A 21,575-nucleotide genomic window follows, 5' to 3' on the forward strand; every position below is an offset into this window, starting at 1 on the left:
TCCTATAGACTCTCGCCATAGATTTATCGCGACTCACACCGATGGTCAAGACTCTACTAGACGTGATTTGATGAGACTCTTTTATTACTAATAATACTTTCACAACCTATGCTCTGAAAAATTTTTTGTCACATCCCGAAACCACACCTTAGAAGTTAGGGGAAATTTTAGATTACAACCACCATACTTGACCTCTTGGAGGTCTTTTACAATCTCTTACATTTCATTCATCGCATAAACATAGTTAAAAGTAGTGCGGGATTAAAAAATTTCACAAACATACTTCATAATCTTTAAAAACCCTTTCGTATATAGCAATAGGAAATACTAAGTCTCAATTTGATCATCTTAAGATAGAAGAATACTTGGGACACTGCCCATACAAAATACTAATATAAAAAATACTTAGTCTATTACAATATTACATTAAGGAACATATATGCCCTCGAGTAAAATGATGAAATACTTCAACTTCTCATGAACGACGCTATGGTCCAAGTCATCCTTCCCAGAAGCTCCTCACCTACCAAGAAATTTATATCTAGATAAAAGCATGGAGTTAGTACAACCACATGTAGTAAGTATGACATTATGTATAAAAATCATGAAATAGACATTTGGTGCAAAATATGCATCTTTTAATTAAAATATCATAATATAATCATAATAACAACAACTATGAAAATAGAAAGACATAAGATAGCATTTCAATTGAACATCACATTTTAAGAGTCACTTTACAGTAAACTCATTTCAATGTACAGTGAAGTTCTTAACTTTTATAGAGAAGTTTCTTCCCTTTCCATTTTAACACATCTTAAAATGTTGTATCCTAACTAAAATCTATCCTAAGATCCACTTAAGAAACACAAATAGTTACCTTCCGTACAACCTCCCTAAACATACCTAAATGACCCTCAAGAACACTTATAATAAGTAACATACGCACTCCAAGACATTAAACATATCAACACATAGACAATATGATATTTCCACATCAAAAGTTATCAAAATACTTACATAAGTAGATCAAGAAGATAACATCAATTATTGACCTCTTCAAGACTACCTAAATAATCCTTAAGACTTCCTATGTTCTGAACCTGTCTACATAATCAATATCTTTCCTAACTAGAGTCATTATCTAGGTAAGATACGAAGTGACCATTCCTATGCCTCCTTCACACCTTAACTATAGAATCCTTCACAACTCTAGATAAGTACTTAGTCCATTTACATACTTCATAACATAAGTGATTTGTTCATTAGATCATTAAAACTCATACATCACATAAAGAACATTCAAGTAATGGTCTTAGACAAAACCTAGTGACTCTAACTAACACGTTGAAAGCCTATTGTTCAATGTATAGTAGCGTCTCATACCACCACCTTAACTTCATAGAACTTCTCTCATACTAGTAAGTATCCCACATGATGAGAATAGGCAATAACCGACATAGATTATGATAGCTAGACATGGAAACCAGAGTTCTAACCTACTATGTTAAGGGTGTTTTACTTGCCGAGGGTAGAACTAGGACACATCCCATGTAGGCACATGGTTAAGGAATATGAAGGGCTTTTATGCACTCTAATCTTATTCTAAAGTAGAGGTACATTGTACTCTAGCATTCTCAAGTAAAGACACTTCCCATAACATAATCACTCGGTGCTGGCCTTGCATCTCATAGTGTAATTGTCATTAAAGTATCACATGAAGAGGTTCCTTTTGTAGTTCAAAAACCAATCACATTCACCCTACCAAAGAGGTCCACTAGGGCTACCTTTCAATGGAGACTAAGATAACTCATTATGACTTTCCTAAGGATTAATATGATACTGTTCCAACCAATTAACCTTAAGTCCACCATTCTGTTACAAGAAGATACCATTATGGATCTCGACTTCAACATTCATAACCTAACCTTTACCACGTACATGACCTTCTTAACATTCGCGAAGTTCTGACATATCCTTCATTCTTACATGACAAGGGTGCACTACACCTACCTATTCAATACATATCAAAATCTCATAACATTTATTCATCTATCAAGTAATGGATACAAGTCAATCAAACAAGATATTACCTTGTTTCACCTTATCACATATAGCATATAATTCTTTAAAGCACTTACGATGACCCTTATTATCTTTATGTGACCCTATACTTTACTACAGCATAATCAATATAACTACTATAGACTCATATATAAGCACAGAGTTATCGTCAAACATGATCTCCTAATATTCACCAATAGAACACATATACTTTCACATTGACTAAAATGTAGATAAATATCATCATGAGCTCAAAGTTATCGTCTAACATGATATCCTAATATTCACCAATAGAACACATATACTTTCACATTGAATAACATGTATATAAATATCATCATACTTCACATAATTCACTACCCAAATAGCCATATTACTTCAAAAAGTGCCGACAAGGACATGATTATCATATTGTATAAAGTAAAATCGACAAGGCCACGTCAATTGCAAGTAAAAACACATAACACCAACACTATAAGTGGACCATACCAATCGAAATACAATTGAAGTATTAAAAAACATCAAAAAAAGTGAATAGGGAAGACTACCACCACAATATCCTCAATACCTCAACTTGATGCTAAATCATCCATTTCGAAAAATATGGCCTTTACCAATGGCCATGGACAATAATTAAACATAAAAAAAATAATCAATGAACTAGGTCAAATAAATGTAAATTAATCAATCTAACACAATCTAGATATTAATTTACTACAATTATTACATCAATGAATAGCCCACATAAGACTACATAAGAATTCAACAACATTAGATCAATATCAAGTTTACCCACAACTTAGTCAAAAGCAAGGGTTCATCCAAATTCATGGGTTCATACGTAATTTAGGTTAAAACTATCAATATAATATCAATTTAATCCATAATAATCTTTTAAAAACATTTGATGCAAGAACCCATTGTAGAATCATGAAATTGGACAACTCAATTTTGATAACATAGAAAATATCTTGAGAATTGGGGATCCTTGATGAAACGAGTTTCAAGGATCAAAATACATACCTTGATGAATATAATTATTCACTTTTATGAAGGATCCCCACTCAATTCGTCACACCAAGATCTTCTTTGACTTTGAACTTTATTGGAGTCTTAAGGAGCTTCTAAGGGTTTTTGGGGTTTTGCGTTGGAATAATGAAATATTCTATGTGTTAAACACTTATATAGATGTTTAAAATACCCAAAAGACCACTAATAAACCTCCAATACTGTTATTTGGAAAAGGGGTGAAATTACAATTTCACCCCTAACTTCGCAGTGAACTGTACGCAGGAAGACAGTTTACCAATAGTTGGTAGTCCACGGACCATTTGTCCACAAACGGACCTTCCTATCCTTTCGTTGATTGGATAAGAGACTTGACATGGTCCTACTTACTTCCCAGTGTAAGTCCCTACAAACTACACCCATAGACGGGGCATCGATAGGCCCACGAGCCGTTGATGCTTCCGTCGTTTTGGGGCTGCTTGGGACAGTCTTGACTCCATGTTTTGGGTCCTTCCTTAAGAACTCTTGGTTGGTCCTTGGGGATGTTTTCTAGGACGTTTCCACACCAAAAATAATCTTATTTAAGTTTACAACCTCTCACATGAATTTCATCGAAAATGAACATGAACAATTCGACGAAACATGACTAGACACACAACGTCATTTCACGGGACATCTTTCAAACTTCATGGACATTCTTTGACGTTTGACCTTCAAACTCAACGAAACTTGACACACTGACTATATATGCTATATGAACTCAATTAAGGACCTTATAACCTCATGAACCAAACATTAACAAAAAAACCCAGCTATAAGGCACATTGGTTACTTAGTCGTGAAACGTCTTGGTCGTTCCTTGACGTTTGACTTCCAATCCACCTAAAATCTTACACACTGCCTCTATACCATATGTTAGACCCATTTAGGACCTTATACCATCAATAACAACATGTTAGGCTCTACTTCACCTATGTCATTTTCGGGGTCTACAACTCTCCACTTAATGTATAGTTGGAAGAGGTAATGGGCAAAGTGGAATACTTAATGGGTAGTTAGAGTAACTTCTCCACTTACCATGTTCTCCACACTTGTATAAAATTTCTCATATTATCTAATTAGAATTTGAATTTAGTTAATAATTAAATGTAAAACATAAATGATATTAATGTGAGTGGGTCATAAAACTAACACTCAATTCAAATAAAATTAAGCGAACTTCAAGATAAATATCAAATATAAAACTAAAAGTCAAAAAATAAAGAACACAAGTTTCGAAGTCAATTATTTTTAATTGATTTTCAATCAGTTATATGATTAAAGAGAATTAATTTTCAAATAATTATATAGTTGATACTTATATTTTGTGTTATTTGTTCATTTTAAATTGATTTGTTTGATTTTAATTTAATACAAAATTTTAAAATTACCTTTTTTTTTTAAAAAGGAAATAAAGATATGCACCAAATGCTCTTAATTTGTGTGGTCTTATATACACGATAAGGAAGTTTGAATAAAAGAATTATTCAAAAAAAAATAGTTTAAAAGATATAAATGTAAAAAACATACCTAAAATATTTAATTTTTTATTTCACACCTAAACTCTTTAGAGTGTGAGATAGACACCTCAATAGGATTTGTCAAGGAAAATAATATTTTATTATTTTTTAAAAAGAGTTGGGAATTTTTTACCGTGGGTTCAAATTTTTCAATAGACAAACTAGATTATTAACTTTCATGAAATATACAAGTAAGTTTTTATATTTGACACTTATTATTTTAAAAAATAACCCTGGTTACAGATCTTTTTGATATTATTCTTTAACTTTTCTTAATCCTTTCTACTAAAATTTAATTTTGTACCTAACATACGTAGTTGGTATATGATATGAAATAATTTACGGACATATCTCATTAATCACAAAATAAATTAATTATCTAGAAGTTAGTCGTCAATTGATTAACTATAATTAAATGAATAGTTCAAAATTTTCAAAACAACTCCATTGAACAATGAAAATTGACTTGGAAGAACGATTAAATAGTAGTATTGTAAAAACATATAAAAATGACCATCCGAATCATTACAATTCACTAAAAATCTCTTATAAACTTATATCATTTACCTGAAAGAACCCAAAAAGAATTTATCGGAAACATTTGTCTTCTCATAAAAAAAATCCAACTTTAATAGATTACATGCAATCTGAAGCCTAGGAATATAACATTGTCTTCTATTACAAAACATGATAATCCATTAACCAAGTCAACAAGCTAATTAGAATGGGCTTTCTTATTTGAGCTATAGGGATGTATGAGTTATTGGGATATTCTAACTGAACTAAAGAAACAATGGATTGTTGAAAATATGAAGAAGGAGGAGAATTGTTAATTGAGAAGTGAACTGCATGAAAATAAAAGATGAGCATCCTGTTGCTACTTTATTTCTATTAACAGATACTATGAGATGGTTTTGATAAACTGAGAATCAGAGATCAATTGAAACCATAACTTCGACACAGCCTTACAACACAAGAGACTTTCCACATGATGTTTTGACACAATTTCGATGGTGAGATGAGTTGTCAAAGACAAAATTTCTCAATTAATTAGAACTATTTTCAACTTGCTCATATCTAGGTTTTGACATATTCATCATATTCCATTTAAGTTCGATATTTTAGTCAGAGAAATGGTGACCTACGACCATGACTTATGGCCATTACGTCCACTTACAGTCAGTAAGTCTCCCTCCGTAAGTCAAGTGTTAGCCTAGGGATCCTTATATCCCTTAGAAAATTATCTAAGCAAAAGTATGAACCCAATGAACGGTCCTTCACTCTACCTACGGTCCGTTGGTGGAGGTTTCGTAAGTCACACTTGTTTCACTGTTCCAAGTCGACCAAGACAAGGGTGGTTTGGTGAATTCCACCCTTGACCAATTAAATGCATGGGATATTATTTTATTGTATTTTTAGGTATACTAAGTGTTTTTAAAACAATTAAATCCTTATTTAGACTTCTACACCGAAATCAAAACTCTTCACTCCTAAATAGTTATCTCTAAAATACCAATGAAGGTCAAGGTCAAGGATCAAACTAGGGTTTTGATTTAAAGTGATTTTTTCTTAAATTTCATGGAGGATTCAACCAATAATGCATGGTGATCCTGTATCTATATCAAGTTTCACCCTACAGTAAATCTCAAAATAGTTTTCAAGATTTCAAATTTTGTGAAATCACTCAATTCTTACTCAAACTCATGGGTTCTTGCATCAAACATTTTCAATTGATAAACTATTATTATATTGATTGTTAATTGGTGATTTTAAGGTGAAAAATTCTAAGAACCCATGATTTCACTGAATTCCTGAAGTTGACTTATAAAGTGGGTTTAAGATTATGATGGTATATTGCTAGAATTGTTCTTAAATTGTATTGTACTATTAATATCTATTGTTATGTATATATAATTATGTTAAATTGTTGGAGACTTGAGTAATTGTGATCATGGTTTGGGTGAAGCGTAAGTTGACCTAATTCTCTTACTTTATTCGAATTTTTTTTGTATAGTTTGATTCACTTATGGTGAAGGTATTTAATTATTGTGTACGTATTTTGAGCATAGACTTGAAGAAATTACATGGTTGTTGGAGTATTATCATATTAAGGTATATGTGAATGTTAATTTGAAGAAATTCATGGGGTGTCAAGGAGATCTTGCATAAAGTTTTATGGTATTATGGTTGAACTATATTCTTTCTTAATGCTTATATGTGTTTGAGTTAGAATGTGAAAGGTTTCTATAATGTGATGTGTACTTGGTAGATTTAAGTACCTCTTATTGAATATGATCTCTTGTAATAAGTAGAATTTGGTGCCTCTCCTTGATGTATGAAACTTGTTGAATGTGATCCCTTGACTTGGTAAACTTAGACATCTTTTTCTTGAGTAATGAATGAATAAATGTTTATGATTGGTAGACCTAGTATTGGTACCTTTCTATGAATGAAATGAGGCCTGTAAGCTACGTCTTTAACTGGTACACCTACAATTGGTGACATCCATGATGAATCTAGAACCCTAAACTAATGTAAAACCTTGAAGCAGTAGACTTAAGAGTAAAGACCTCCTACTTTGGAGAAATAATAGACTTAGAGATGGTGGTCCAAAACGTTACAAAATCTTCTCTAAGAAAGTCAATGATTTATCCTTAACGAACCTTGATCCATTAGACATAAGCATGGTGCCCTTCTTTGTAGATATACTATGGGTCAGTAGACCCAATGTTGGTTCCCTCTCTAGTACACACACGTGAATGAACTAATCTATGGGAACTAGGTCTGGCACCGAGATGGTCAAGATGGTATTTCTTCCTGAAATAAATTACTAGTGTCCAATGGACATCTTTGGATATCCCCTAAACCATGTGCCAACATGGGTTGTGTAGTATTTATACCCTTTACAAGTGGAACACCTTCCACGGTGTGGGGTCTTATGACACCGAATTTCAGGACTAGCTAGTATGATTTATGTCAGTTAATGATTATTCCTATCATGTGCGATGTACACTCTAGTTACTTGATAGGTTCTACAATGTCTAGGTAGTATGGTATGGTCTCTACACATGGTACGAGTAGGCTTAGAAGGTGCTAAAGTGACTTCCCTAAGTCTTAATGTCTATTATGTTAATGTCCTCTAAATGCATGAATGTGCCCCTTAAATATCTCTATTAAATGAGAAGTTGAACTAGTAGCTTATATTTATAGAATGAGTTTACTAGGATGTTAAGTATCACTAGAAGGGTTCTTATCTATTTTAGCCTTGAGGAACACCTAGGCGTTGCATGAATAGGTAGTATGATTTCCTCCTACATGTCTTTCTTAGGTAGGTTTTGGGTAACTTTAGGTGGAGGGTCCAAGATGGTGAAATTGTCTATTTCATAAAGATGCATGTGGTGAATATTGGCATTAGTTGAGCATTCTTATGATGTGGATATTGTCAAGTATGTTGATATTGATTTATAATGTGTCTCTTATACATGTGGATTATGGATTTTATAAAAAATGCATGAAAAATATATCTCAAATAAATTTGCTTTTATGCATGATCATCATACTTAGAACATTATTGTGCTAACCCAATTTTTTGCCTATGTTTTACTACTGGTGTAGGCGTTTGCAAGTGAGGTGTTTTCTATAGTGAAGCTAGGGACTAGAGTTCCTCTCAAGAATTTTGGTATGACCTCAAATGTCGAGGAGACATATTCTATGATGTAGTTTCTTTTTTTATAACTTTGTATTAGACTTGTAGTATTCCTCTTTATTGTAAAGGGTTGTGTCCCTACTATGTTCTTTGAAATTTGGTATAAGTTGATTATGTGAGACTAGTATTCCACATGAGTATTAAGATTTTTTAAATGTTGATGATTTTGGAGTCTTATAATTTTGATTAAAAGGTATTAACTCTGCACTACTTTATTGTGTATGCGATGAATGAATTCCAGGGGCTTGAATAATACCTCTTTGAAGTCGAGTATGCCGTGTTACGACTCGGGGTGCTCTCGGGTGTTGACACCCTGGAATCGGAGACTCAATAGAATGGGAGGTCTAGAGCCAAAATTTAGAGGAAAAAAAGGTGTTATGTTTATTTAATTGTTAGGATATATATTACCTCATTAATCCTAAAAAACATTGTAATTTATTATAGTTTAATAAAAACAAATTCAATTGTTAGTATATCTCTAGTAACATTGTGCAAGAAAAGAATAAACATATTATAATTATAATAATTTACATAAAAACATAAACCTTTACATCTCTCTTATTGGTATATAGTTTTACAAACTTTTTTAATAGAATCAATCATTACATAACGATCAAAATTAGTCTAACGTTTTAAAATAAAGTTATAATTTTACTTTGAATATGTCAATAAGATCTAGTACTATTTTTTTACTTATATAATATTTCATAATACTTTTAATCAAAAAAATCAATATTATAGCGATTGTTACTTTTAGAAGACATTCAAAGTTGAGACTTTACTTTTTATAGCATTTAACTATTTGAAAATCTAATTATTAGGGCTTGAAATGTTTAATGAAATATCTCATAGAATTTAAGACAATGTTACAAAACCAATAATAAAACATGATTGATTCATATTGAATCATATTAGACAAGTTAAGAAATAAAAAGTAATCATAAATTCTATCATCTACATTTTTTATTAAAATTACCTCAGTAATAAAATTTCAAATATAAGAGTATAATAATTAGTAAGACATTAACAAGAAAATTTAAATTACAAAGAAGGGCCAAACATGCCCCTCAAGTATTTGAATTTGTACTAAAAAAAACCCCTTATGTCCAACGTATCACACTCATTAGGTGGTTGGAGGGTAATAGTGTACCAAATCTCATAATTTAAGGGCATTTTAGCCCGTTTTCCATAAAAATAAAATTTTAAATTACTTAATATATAAGCTCACATGATTCACTAGATTTTAAATTCCATAGTAAATTTAAAATTAGAAAAATGTTAGGCATTCTACACTCTAAACTGCTCCCTCCCCAACCCTTCACTTCGTATCTCTTCCATTTTTTTCTATTTGGTATTGTCCACAATTTTATTTTTTGTAAAATTTATGTCAAAAACAATAATAGAATAAAAAAGTAGGAAAATAATGATTCATATATAAATAATTAGTTCAATAAGAGATGACCTAATCAAGAAAATATGTACAACGATTACAATGTTTTGTGTATATCAAAAATTAAAAATAAAAGAATAAATATAATAATTTCTTTTATCGCCATCCTAATACCATCATGAAAATAACACTAATTAAAATAATATATTTATGTGATTTCATTTCAAATTTGAGTCCACAATATCCTAATTAAGAAAATAGATTAAAACCAAAGGGATAAAAAATAAATGAACAAGACAATGTGATAATTGAGAGAATTGTATGTTAATGAAAGTAATCATATTTTTAGATGGACAATCAATCGGGGTAAACACGGATTATAGTTGGATCCCCATTTATGTGTTGGATTACTCTATAATATATTGGGGTTGATTTAAAATAGGTCATAGATAGAATTTTTAAAAATATCTTTTTTATTATTTATTTGAGAAGAGTTTAAATTTGAACAAACAAAATTAAGCAATATAGTAAATAAATATTTAATAATTTTACTTTAATGGTGCTATTAAGAATAAGGGCAAATATAAGTCAAAATATTAACATACAAGGTATATTTTTGCCAAAATGTGGACATCAATGGTATATTAGGGCCGATTGGTGGATGGAGGGTGATTTTGTATAAATTCAAATATTTGAGAGATATTTTATACTCTTATTCTTTTAAATTAATAATAGCAATAAATACATAATTCTTTTGTAATCTACTTTAGGATATTTGGTTTCTTCGAAGTGTTAATAAGGTGATTAACCATAGTCGTCTGTTTAAGGTATGTATCTCCTTCATTTTTTTTTTCTACTCAATCATATGTGTGAGAGTTCAGGTCCTCTTTGGATGTATTATGATCGAACTCATGATTGTATCTAATTCAGATATCGCGTTCTTATCTTCTTCTTTTTGTCGTGGTTTCCGGGTGTCATTTTGTGAACCCGACTAACTGTACCCATCGGGTTCCGCTGTTTAAAGGCGGATGCACTACGGTTAGTTCCATGGGGCCCTGGAGACGCAGCCGGTTTGTAATGCCTCCAGTGGCCCTGCTGGGGCTCAAACCGGAGACCTGAAGGACTTTGTCGTTAGGTCTTTACCAGCGGAGCTACCCCTCAGGGTTGACATCACGTTCTTATCACTAGAACAAAGTGCGTAATCACTTTAATGATCAATATATTTTTATTGCAACCTATATAATGGAATGTCACGTAAACTTTTTTTGATAAAAAAACATTTAACCCTCAAGGTAGAGCTTTTCAACGAGGCACCGAATTATCACACCTCAAAACGAATGTCATATATCAAGTGAAAGAAAGTAAGTATATCCCTTCATACTAAAATTTAAGATGGAGTGGTAACTAATAATTATCAATCCATTATTAATAATGGGTGGTTTAGTAGAAATTATAAGGAGAAAAAATGCATGAATTAACTCTATACATTTAAAGTGTATATACATTCTATTGTATATTAAGGTGTGTATTACTAATACCATGTTTTTTTTGTATTAGTAATACAAGAGATCTAATGCATGAAATTAATCTGGTTAAAGACTCAATTATGTACCCCTCAAAACTCTATTTATATCTTTTCCATCATAATTGTTGAGAGTTATTTTTGCAATTTACTCCCTCTGTCCTATTTTATGTGGTTCCATTTTGTTTTTGCTCCATCCCAAAATGAATGTTTCTTTTTGTTGCATTTCTTTTGAAGGTAAATATTTATAGGTAAAATTTTATTTTTAACCCTGGTTGGTCCCATGTAATTTTTAACATAATATCTAATACATTTAAGAGGAGAGAGAAAAGTGAGTTTACTTTTTGAAAGGACAATTTAGTAAACATTTCAAAGTATTCATTAGTTGTGAAACTCCGTGCCCGGTCAAATGTTGCCACATAAAATGGGACGGAGGGAGTAATATTTTTATGCAATGCAAGCAACTAATACACCAAAACAAACAGTACATAATTAGTGCACGTATCAATAATGCACTCAATCTAACATTATTGTAATACACAAAATGACTCCTTAGACATTTAGAATTTGAACTCTTTTGATTTAAAATTACTTCCAATAAAAATATCAAATGTAAATAAAGTAATAATAAAAAGCTAAGCTTCAAAATCAATTGATTAATATAGGTGGGACACTAAATTATATTATTTTATAGAGATATTATTTAATCAATAAATAAATAATTATTAATTTAAGGAACAGTTTGAGATTTAATGAATTATAATTTTGATTATACCAAAATCGTTTTATGTATCATTTTTATTGAATTGTCCCTATCACGCAAACCCAAAAACATATAATGACAACTGTGCTTTCGTGTGAATATATTTGGTTGTTTGGCTAAAAAGTTCATGGTAAGCGAGTTTTTCTTACGATAGATGTTGACCAGCCGATAATAGAAATATTGATGGATTACAAAAATGTTGAATTATTTTTCTCGCCACCCAATATGTCATCCAAAATTCAAATTTGTGATGCTGGGATAATAAAACATTCAAGTTGTATTATCATAACAAATTTTATCGTAGGATATTAGAATGCTATGAAGTGGGACAAATTCATCCAACAAAGATTAATGTTTTAGATTCTATCAATTTTGCAATCCTTGTTTGGACAACAAATGTTTAGCAAGAGACAATGAAATATTGTTGTTTTATAGGTTTTTTTTTTTTAAATATTATTATATTTTTATAAGTTTTTGAATTTTAGAGTCACCACTTAATTTTTTAAGAATAAAACTATGTTTTCCAAAAGACTTAAACTCAAAAATAGTTTTCAAAACTTAAAAGGGATTTGGGGATTCCTATTAACGTTTTAGGAAGGTTTTGAAAGAACTTAAGAAGTCTGCTTACTTGCAGTTTTTCGGCAACTAACTCGTTTGTCTAAAGAAATAACTAACTTGATTTTTTGAGATAAAAATTATTTGAAGTTGTTTGAAAGGTGAAGTATTAATTTTCTATTCTAAGTAGATTTGACTTTCAAGTTAATTTATCTTCTTAAAATCCTTTTAGACTTGATACGAATTTAGATCTATAAAACGTTACAGCATCTACGGGGGAGTTGATAATTTCTAACCTTTAAGCTATTGGCAAGTAAAAAAATAAGTCTACGATCAAAATAAATAGACAGAGGAAGAGGGACTTGGGTCCAAATCGGTTTCTGTCCGCCTGTACTGGTATTTTGACCCATTTTATTCTTGGGTTTTTGACCCGTTTAAACCTTCCCTAAAATAATCATACAATAATAAATAATAAATATGGAAAAGGAGAGACAACAAGGTCTTAGTCCCAAAGATAACAAAATACAATATTTTGAAAATAAATTTGGGCTTAGACCAAATTCCTTAAGCTCCGGCTCAAAAACGAATTTGTCAACCTTTGAAAACCTATACACCGATTTTAAAAGGAGCCATGTATTAATGTTTGAGCCTTCATGGCTCAACAAGAAGTCACAAGGAGGGGAAACGGAGTCCAAATGGACTCGGGAGGAGTTCACACATAGAAAGGAAAAAAAAATAGAAATTAGTGATGGATAATACTTTAAGATCTATACATTATAACTAAAATATGTAAGCAAAATAAAACAATACAAAAATATATTTATGGTTTTCTATGTCTATGTCATGCTAAAAAACGTGCAATGCCAAAAGGCCAATAAATTGGTTCTCACGGTAGTACAAAATAAGCAAACATCATCCTAAGGCTACAGAAAACTTGGCAGACTAATACATTGGTTTCATAATCAAGTTAGACAATTCAACTTCTATTATTTACTTATTTTTATTTATTTTAATTGTTACTTAAAAGAAATATAGGCAACAAACGAAATACAGGAACACTGCAACTAAGACGATTCAAATAACATATGCAGCTTTTGACTTCTAACAGTAACAACACACAAATATATGAGGGAATCATTCAAAGGGGTAAAAATCAAGAACAAATTACACTAAAAAATATGTGACCAACTACCGATGTTAAACACAGCAAACCAAACCAACGATAAAAAAACTACCATACTTGACTAAAAAATATATCTCACGCTAAAGAGAAACTATCTTAACAAATTTTGAAGGTTCCATCCTATCATATTAAAGGGTAGGAAGTAAGGGATAGTGGTGATGTCTAGAAACTAAACATGGTGGCAATATCACTCACTTTGACATATTGAATATAAGTAAATGCAGAACGAGTATTTTTATTGCATGAGAAAAAGTGACAAATGATTTCTAGCGTCTCAAGAGGAAAGGAACCTAAAGACAATACAACTCTTAACATCTCAAATTTAGAATTTTTTTTAAAATAAAAAAAACTAATGCACACAGATAAGGAAACTAAATTCTGCAAAATGTTTCAATTTACAAAAATGAAGCAACCCAAGCTCAATAATAACATACAAGCATAAGGCACTATTGCATTCTGAAATGATTTTAACCAAAAGAAAAAAAGGGATTCAGCTAATTTAGCTCATACAAGATAAGTGTGTGAACTGTGTTAATGGATAGGGAGCTATGATCCGAACTAAAAGTGTTAAAAAGATCAACCAAAACATCTAAAATAGCGAGTTCCAAAACAACGAATGAACTTGAAATATTGATTTCTTAATTAACTCATCGAAATTGATGTGAAAGAATGAGGGATATGACATCAAACATCAAAGAATAGCATAGGCTCATGTTAAACAGTAACAAAGTACGACCAATGTAGCCATTTAAAAAAAAACTCATCACATGACTATACTATGAATGTAAAACAACGAGAACAAACATGGGATATAACTCAAGTAAATAAAGCTATAAAACTGATGTTGAATAAGACAAATTAAACTAAAGTCTACTCGACGTAACAAACGTATATTATAAAATGCTTTGAGAAGTGAGACTTAAGGTACATAATAAAAAAACTCTTATCACCCACATATTTTAGATGTCCTGCTCAACTAGAATACAAAAAAAAAAAAAACTCAATGAACCGAAGAAGTAAATAGAGGAAAATGACTTGAAGACCTAATTGGGGAAGAACATTCATATATGACATAAACATAAATCAGAAGAGAATTTCACCTTTTTCGAGGGAAGCAAGCAAGGCAACACAAGAAAGACCATGAACTTCCAACCTCGAAACTCAAATCTCCGCGTAACTTGGAGGAAACTGACGCAAACCGATAGAAAATGTGATGCTTCGCTTAAAACTAAAGTACAGTCTACCTTGAAAGTTGGAGAGAGTTAATTTTGTCTTTTTCCGAACATGGTTTTGGGTTGGGTCGGGTCGGGTCACAAGGGGCATGGGTCGAGAAATTGGGAGCGTTAGGAAAAGAATTTGGCTAAGAAATAATGGAAAATTGGAGCTGGCTAATTTTAACATTGTTGTTGGGTCATTTTATTCAGAACGGAATTTAGGGAGGCTGGTATTTGGGTTGGCAGAAAGGGGAAGAGGGCACAAACAGTTGTCTCAAATAGGTTTAGTATTGAAAAAATAGTCAAAATAAATCCAAATTATAACAAAATGAATCAATGTAGATTAATTTAACAAGTCTCATAGTTTTGATAAGATAAAATAGTTAACTTAATAATGAACTAATGAATCTAAAAATGAAAACAAACAGTTTAGATGAAATCAATTTGATACGGTATTAAGTAAAGCCAAGATCTTTTTGAGACAATTTTTGAATATTTCCTAAAATAAACTAATTATGTAAACCATGTAAAAAAAATATATCATTTCAAAATTATCAACTCGTTTAAAGTTCCTTAAAAATGACTTGGAAACATTTGAATCTTATAAAGCAAACTATTTCAACTCGTTAGGAATTTAAGAAACTGGTGAATTTATTTATATCGGGAGTGTTAAAATTGGGTGTCAACAAATTTTCCTCATTTTACTTGGATTAATGCAAGAAATTCAAGCAAAATGAAATTGACCAATACAATTTGACCATCCCCGAAAATTGTTTTCCTACATATCTCAGGCTATATGATTATTCAGGCCACTTGTAGTTTGATACGCTTTATTTAACACACGATTTTGAAAGAATTCAAAATTCATCTCGATATTGAATTATGAAGGGACGAAAATGCTTGGGAGAAGGATTTAAGAGCGAATATTGGAATACAGCCAAATTTTCAACATTAAGCTCACCTAGATATCCTTGTATCTTCATGAATCAGGCTTCTTGTAGTTCGACTCAATCGGTTGAAAAGGAAATCCATAATTTTAGATAACCTTTGGTTCTTGAAAAGTGACAAATTAAGTAAGGTGTTAAAAGGAGGCTTGTAGTCTTTTAGTTATGAATGTGGTGCACTTCACACCCATAGATAAGAACTTACACGGACATAATTTCCAAAACTCTTGGTGTACAGTCACTCATATTGGAAACTTGCTTCTGACCAATACTAAAAATTTTCGGATGCGAGACCGAAACCAAGAAAACTAAAGAAAAACCCACATGCCTTCCGATAGGGGTGTGGTTTAATGGTGGTGAAAGTCTCTACTTTGCTCGCATCCTAAGAGTTTGATAATTCTCATTGGACTACGTCACAGTTCGCTGCTAAGAAAATGTTTCACGTTTCGCTGCATCCTTTTTTATGTTGTCCGCACCTGTGATTTTCTTATTTGATAATTCATCCTTTCTGATGATCTCGATAAAGACTAAGATAAAACTCGTCAGCTTAAAAATGCAATTCAAATGGGAGATAGTGTCTTTTACTGCATTGACACTTAGTTTCTCTCCTTCACATTTGATGTCAACTCGATCGATTTAATGTAATGAAAATAAAGTTTATGTTTTATGTTTGCAATCTAATATTCAAACGACGTATGTGAAAGTTGACGCAATGTGCTGATTTTTCTCTTGATGTCATCTCTGATGATTCTTTTGGCGACTAATCTTGCAAAATAAAGATGCACTTGATGCCAATGGGTAAATATTTCTCTTAAGATGCGTGATTCCTTCTCAAGAAATGCATGACTTCTTGCGGGGAATGAATATCTTCTCGCGATGCGTGATTTTTTTTATGGGGAATGAATATCCTCCCGCGAGGCATGATTTCTTGCGGGGCATGAATATCCTCCTGCGATGTGCGGATATTAACTTGCGGTGCATGATCTTCTGTGATGCATGAATATTGACTCGCGATGCATGAATATTGACCTGTGATGCATGATCATTCAAAATGCATGAAAATTAAACCATGATGCATGAATATTAACTCACGATGCATGATCTTCCGCGATGCATTAGTATTGATTCGCGATGCATGACTTTTCGGATGTATGATTTTCTGCAGGGCATAAATATCTTCCCGCGATGAGTGATTTCTTGCGGGACATGAATATCTTTCTACGATGCACGACAATTGACTCGCGATGTATGATTTTCCTTGATGCATAAATATTGACTCGTGATGCATGATCTTTCGCCATGCATGAATATTGACCAGCGATGTATGATATTTTTCCATGCATGAATATTGACCCGCGATGCATGAATATTAACTCACGATGCATTAATATTAACTCACGATCCATGATCTTTTACGGGGCACGAATATCTTCTTGTGATGCCTAATTTTTTCTAGGGCTTGAATATCTTCCCGCGATGCTTGAATATTAACCGCGATGCATGAATATTGACTTGCGATGCATGGATATTAACTTGCGATGCATGAATATTCACTCGCGATGCATGATCTTCCGCGATGCATGAATATTAACTCTTGATGTATGAAAATTAACTCGCGATGCATGATTTTCTCTAGGGCATAAAATCCTCCGACGATGAGTGATTTCTTGCGGGGCATGAATATCTTCTTGCGATGTGTGAATATTTTCCCTTGATGCCATCCTTGCTACCAAATGAAGATAGTGCTTCAATCGAGAAACATAGTTATCTTCAGAGTTCCTTCTAGATAATAATATTGTCTCGATTGACAATTAAATTAAATAACCCTCCAGGGAGTGTATCGCGTCCATTGGCAATACAAATAAAATGACCCATCGGGTAGTGTATCATCTCAATCGACAATACAAATATAATGACTCATCCGGGTAGTGTATCGTCTTAGTCGACAATAAAATCAAAATGACACTTCTCGTAGAGACAGTATCGTATCTAAGGATGTGATGCAGATGACGTCCTTGACAAAAATCGTAAACTATCCTTTTCAGGGTTTTCATTTTGTTCATTTTTGACCTAGATGGATGATCCTTATAGACTTCATGTTGTTGAGAATTGAATGAAATAAATCATTCATATTCGCAAATCTTTGATTTGACAAAATAAAATAACTCCTACACCATAGAGAATTTGTAAATTAGGGGATGCTTTTGACTCCTTGACTTCTCCATAATCATTGATCGGAGAAACCTGGTGATTTCAGAGCAAGACTATAAACATGCATTACAGAAAAATGGTTAGTTATAAAATGAACTGATCTGTGTTGATTCTTCAATTGTTTGCTCCATGTCCTGCTATCTCCCGTTGATTTTTCTGATCCCCCGACTCTTGATAGAGAAGGCAAAATATTTTATGTCAAAACCAATGAAAAACAAATTTAAAATTTTAAGAAAAAATAAATAGTTCAAAGGTAGCATTTTGAAGAGGGTTACTGCCATGTATCATGTAACGTCAGGCTTAGCGGACTTCTTGGACTCTGACGCTTTAAGGTCAATTTGATTATTTGCTGAGGAGTATTCATGAGTCACTCCACACTGTTGATGAATCCAAGTTAAATTTTCGAGGCCATCCTCAAATTTCTATCCCAGCTACAAGATTCGGCTTATCTTCAACTGTCGATAAGTAAATCATGGAACTTTCGAGATCCTCTCGAAAATCTGTACAAATTTTGAAGTATCTTCAGTCTTGACTTTCTGAGGAAAAAATCTTGTTGTAAAGAATGTTTGAGTCTCTATAAAAAATTCCTTCCAAGATTCTATTGTAAAGAGAAATAGAAATCTTAGGGGAGATATAACCGAACCCTTTTGGCGCTTACGTATCCCGTTGGGGCAGAAATCAGGACAAACGTAGTTCGTCCTCAAAGTTTTACAATAATAAGAAATTTTATAAAGTAAACTAACCAAGGCCGACATAGGCCGCCTACGTATCTCGTTCATGAGTATTCACGTCGAACATAGTTTTAATCTAAACAATTAATAAAAGGGATAAAATGGAGTGACCGAGGATGACATAGGCGGCCTACGCATCTCATTCTTGAGAATTCAAGTAAGACGTAGTTCATTACAAAGAGGGATAAAGTTTTGAACAATGAAAATACAAGAAAATAGAATGAAAACAAGGAAATGACAGAAATACATACTAAGGCTTCACACATAGTATCTCTTGACAACATCTGGGTTGCTCGGCTTCGGCCAAACAATGGCATCCATCTCTGACAAGATTAAAGAACCTCTTGATCATACTTTGCAAACCATGTAGGGTCTTTGTCAATATTATGCAAATTTTCCTTTATACTCATCTTGATGAGGAAAAATATGTTTAAGGACCAACTGAATAATTTCAAAAATTCTGGCTCTGACTCTCTTGTGGAAAGAGAGAATCATTCTTTGATGATATATTTGTCCATGACAAACGGCAACCATTCTCTTCTAATCAATCAATGCCAATTGGTCAATATGCTTGCTGACCCACTCCGCATTACTCAAGTTAGGTTCCTGCATGATTCTCAAAGATAGTATCTCGACATGATAACGTATGACTGCTTCTGTCCCATACTATAGGAAGTATTGAGTAACTCCAATTGACATTCTGACAGTGGTTCGGTAAACCAACTCAACATTACTCAACTCAGAAACTTCTTGATATTTTTATTTGCATCATGTACGGCTCCATTCATTTGAGGACGATAACCGGTTGAGTTTCTATAAGAAATCTTAAATTGCTCGCATATGTCTTTCATCAAGTGAATGTTGATATTTTCACCATTATCAGTAATGATGGATTCTGGTACCCCAAAACCTGCATATCAGATTATTTTGAACGTAATCAGCAACAACCTTCTTGGTCACTTACTTGTATGAAGCTGCTTCCACCTACTTGGTGAAGTAATCATTGGCAACTAAAATAAATATATGTCCATTAGAAGCGTCTAGCTCTATCTAATCGATGACATCCATGACGCAAGCTACAAATGTCCAAGGTGAACTCATAGAATTGAGTTCGTGAGGTGGCACTCATATCAAATCATTGTGCACTTGCATTTATGACATTTCTGCACAAACATGAAACAACCATTCTCCATAGTCATCAATAAATTACAGGCTAAAAAGATATTTCTGGCTAAAGTGAGTCCATTCATATGTGTGTCGCAAACTCCAGCATGTATATGTTCGATAACCTTCGCAGCTTCAGTAGCACCAATACATCTAAGAAGGCCCAAGTCTGGAGTCCTCCTATAAAGGATTTCTCCACTTAGAAAGAAATTGAGATCCATACGGTGTATCGACTTCTTCTTGTAGGATGTTACGTCTTCAGGACAACTTCCATTTTCTAAGTACTTCTTTATATTGAAATACCATGGAAAAACGTCTGTTTTTATGATTCAACATGGGAACAATGGACCAGATGTTCTTTTAGGTCTATTTCCAGAGGATCAATATAACTAGTATCTGGATGCTTAATCATCGACGTAATGGTGGCAAGAGTATAAGCCAACTCATTCTTGCGTTTTGAGAGTTTGTCTAGACTCAATCTTTCAAAAACTCTTGCACAACTTCTATACATAATGCACATACGGTGTGATCTTCGGGTTCTTCACGGCCCACTCTCCTTGAACCTGATAAATAATCAGATCTGAATCTCCAATAACCAATAACTCGTAGACATTCATGTCGATGGCCATTTTCAAACTGAGGACACATGCTTTATATTCACTCATGTTGTTCATGTAGTTAAATCGCAGGTTAGCCGCCATGGCATAGTGCTGAAGATATTCCGACACTAACACCGCTCCAATACCTTTCCCTTTGTGATTTGTCACTCCATCAAATAATAATCCCCAGCTAGGATATATATCAGAAATATCTTTACCCACAAACAATACTTCTTCATCGTGAAAATAAGTCTTGAGTGGTTCATACTCTTCGTCAACAATATTTTCCGCAAGATGATCAGCCATGGCTTGTGATTAAATCGCCTTCATAGTCACAAACACAATATCAAATTCACTCAAAAGCATTTTCCAATTGGACAACATCCCAGTCGGCATCGCCTTCTTTAATATATACTTCAATGTCCATTCTGGAGATGAGATATGTAGTGTAAGAAGACAGATAATGCCTCAATTTTTGAGTAATCAAAGTCAAAGCACAACACCTTCACTCTAGAAAAATATAACGAGACTCATAAAGAGTGAACTTCTTTCTTATGTAATAAATGGCTCGTTCCTTCTTTCCTGTCTCGTCATGTTGACCAAGTACGCATCCAAATGCACTCTCTGAGACGGACAAATACAGCAACAATGGACTCCCTTCTTGTGGAGGAACCAATACCAGTAGATTGGACAAATAGATCTTGATAGTATCGAAGGAAGTCTGACACTCTTCAGTCCACTTTGTAAGAGTGTCTTTCTTGAAACATCTTGAAGATAGGCTTACATGACACAGTTTATTGAGCTATGAATCGGCTGATGTAGTTCAACCTCCCTAAGAAACTCATCCCTTCCTTCTTGGTCCTGCGAGGAAGTAACTCTTGAATTTTCTCAATCTTGGACGAGTCGAGCTCGATGCCCCTTATGATGACTATGAATCTCAAACAAATTTCTAGCTAGCACCC

At 32.8% G+C, this 21,575-nt stretch overlaps 1 long non-coding RNA gene across 1 annotated transcript; it reads right to left on the minus strand.

Annotated features, from left to right (window-relative positions):
* Positions 1-289: 289 nt before the first annotated feature.
* On the minus strand, positions 290-15,219 carry LOC138337648 (uncharacterized). Its single transcript, XR_011211028.1, has 2 exons — positions 14,851-15,219; positions 290-541 (listed from the first exon to the last, which is right to left on the minus strand). It is a non-coding gene; the product is annotated as an uncharacterized lncRNA (long non-coding RNA).
* Between the last annotated feature and the right edge of the window lie 6,356 nt (positions 15,220-21,575).

This window comes from Solanum lycopersicum, chromosome 8 (assembly GCF_036512215.1).
Source record: "Solanum lycopersicum chromosome 8, SLM_r2.1".
In the NCBI taxonomy this organism is placed as follows: domain Eukaryota; kingdom Viridiplantae; phylum Streptophyta; class Magnoliopsida; order Solanales; family Solanaceae; genus Solanum; species Solanum lycopersicum.